The following is a 2,847-nucleotide window of genomic DNA, read 5'->3' as shown; positions in this document are numbered from 1 at the left end:
TGTGTCATAGGAAACCAACTCTTAGTCAGCCTAAGATAGAGCTCAACCAAAACCCCTCCTTACGGGCATGCATCATTTAAACTTAGGAGGCTTAATATCCTTGGTATATTAAGTCCATCAGTAAACCTTACCAAAATGTCCAAGTGGGTTTATGACCCCGAGCGACGCCTATCATATTATGTGTGCATTATTTGAAGATATATTGTGCCAAAATATGGATCATCTGCTCTAAATTAATTAAACTTTAGGAGGGCGGGTTTGACTAACCTTTTGTGATGCATATAGCCATGAAGATCGCAAGTTTTGGTAGAAAAAAATGCCTTGGCGCACATTATTAATAGAGAAAGAAGCTTGGACGCAATGAAGAATTGAACTTAGCTTATTACGAATATTTTTTTTTTCTTTTTCTTATTTGGCATGTAATAAAGCTTAAAGATATTTATGTACTTCATTTTGGGAATAGACTCGTTTAATTAATTAAAGAGAAAATGGGATGACATATAATGACACATTCATCTTTCAAATACACGCTAGGCCTACCTCTGGCATAAAGAGGTCCCTGCATATTAAGACGCATGATTATTATTTAATATGCTTGTGTTATAATTTTTCCTTTAAGTCGTTTGATTGTTTGCTAAGTGATTTACTTGAATTTACTAGCAATATGCTCTTACTTGAATTTATTTGCTATATGCTTTTACTTAATATTTTCTAACGTCTTTTTCATTTCCTTGATTTCAGAAGAGAAACTTGAAATTCGTATTTACTTATCTCTTTATTTTTGCATATTGTTTTTTTTTATGCATCATCTCACGATTTTTAAAATAGTAATAATCAAATTATTCCACGCTTAGCACAATCTAGCAACTCTAGAGCACCGTTTAGGCTCGCTCACATTCCTAGTGCCTATCCCTCCATTTTTTTTCGAGCATGATCCCCTATTTTTACTAAGTAAGATGTTTTACTCGACAAAGTTCTAATTGCCGGACGTCTTAGTTATTAAACTTTCTTGATTTTCGCATCCATGGACTAGCCTAAAAAATTTCTTTTGCCAGCACTTAAAGTTAATTCTTATTGTTCCATCTATTTTTTTTAAATAGGCGTAGTCTCTTATAATTGCCTTTCCCATCGTTGTTTCCTTAGTTAATCAAATCTATTTTTCTTCTAAATTAGTGTCAAATAATTGGTCTCGCGTTAAGTTCGAATTCTAGAGCTTTTATCTTCTCAAATATTCCAAGTCCTTCTTTCACAGGTATGATCTTTCATTAGTTCTGCGCCTCGTAGGATTTATTTAGCGTCCAATCTACGTCATGAAACTTTTACTTATACTCTCGAATTCTACCATTTTCAGCATTTATCGCTTCTTAAATTGGTAGATGTCCAAATTTATTTGCATAGTCTATCAAATGACACTTGTTGAAATTTATTCAACGTTATCCGTCAAGTTGTTCAAGAATGACTTTTCAAGTACCTTACTTCTGCGGAGTCTTCACTCATTCAATCGCGTCATTCTTATTTTGGGTCGCCAAGATTTACCTTCGCGCACCCATTAATATTAATTTTTGGCATGCAAGTCGAGGGACAATCTCATAGGTCTCCTGTCCTTGACATTTTGCAACCCGCCAATGCTAAAATAATTTTAGAGTCATATGCAACCCTTGGATGTATTAAGTTAAATTCTCGTGCGCTCGATTAACCATATTTTCTTTATCAATTATCTTAATCTCGAGCCTGTCAACCATATATCCAAACAAGCACCAATATGTGTTCAAGATCAAGCTTGTCTAGACCTTATTTTAAAACGTATCCTTCATAAGACTCGATCCATAAGTTTCTTAGGCATATCCGTTACCACTTTCTTGTCTCATGTTAATCACACCTAACCCAACGCTTACCAAATATTTCATTTTCCTTCAAGAGGTTGACTTAAATTGAACACCGAGGGCAACACGAGTGTCCAAAAGCTATTGGATAACAGTAGGATCTTTCTGAAGTCGATGGCTCGCCCTCAGTTTGTTTTGAATCAACCTCCGGCCTGCATGCCAATACCAAGTTACAATCAAGCAGTTTATCTGCAAGTTGCCAGTCAAGTTCCTCTGCAAAGCCAAACAATTAAGGGACTAAGGCTTATTGTGCCAAATTTATCCTTCCCCGCATCTGCTGCAAACACTCATGATACAGTCGGACAGATCACCAAGAATGGTTACATTAAGAAAGAACGCTAGGTTTGTGGTTGGACTTTAGAAGAATGACTTGGAGTAAGACAGATTTAGCATCTTTTGGAGAGATTTAGCCACTTTTGTAAGCTTAAATGACCAATCTTTTGCATGTTTTTTTTTAATTATTAAAAAAGTCCCTTGTTATGCAAGGCGAACTACGTTTGACCTGATTCCTCGGTGGATAGGTAGGCAGCCCACATAGGGACTCAGTCATATTAGGGTAGAATTTTTAATTCCCATTTGCATGTAACCGGAACTACGTTTGACCTGATTTCCTGTCGGATACCGGATACGTAGGCAGCCTATATAAGGCCCGATTTTCTTTATTATAAAATTTTAATATTCCCCAAACGAGGGAGCTTGAAACTGGGGCTAATTTTGGCATGCAATCATGAAATCTTCCTCAGAAACGTCCTAAACACTGGGGCAATTTTTGGAATATGCCAGAGTTGGTAAAGGATAGGAATCAACTCAGAACCAAGCTTTGGTGTTCGATATGAGTCAGCCTTTCTTCAAATTGCATGTTCTACTCCAATGTAGTTTTCTTTTTTTCCGATTCATTCTCAACCGTTAGAGCCAAATAGCTGATGATTCATTTTCGTCCATTCGTTCCCTTTATATGACTTAA

This window comes from Lycium barbarum, chromosome 1 (assembly GCF_019175385.1).
Source record: "Lycium barbarum isolate Lr01 chromosome 1, ASM1917538v2, whole genome shotgun sequence".
In the NCBI taxonomy this organism is placed as follows: Eukaryota; Viridiplantae; Streptophyta; class Magnoliopsida; order Solanales; family Solanaceae; genus Lycium; species Lycium barbarum.
Note: the sequence above shows the minus strand (reverse complement) of the source record.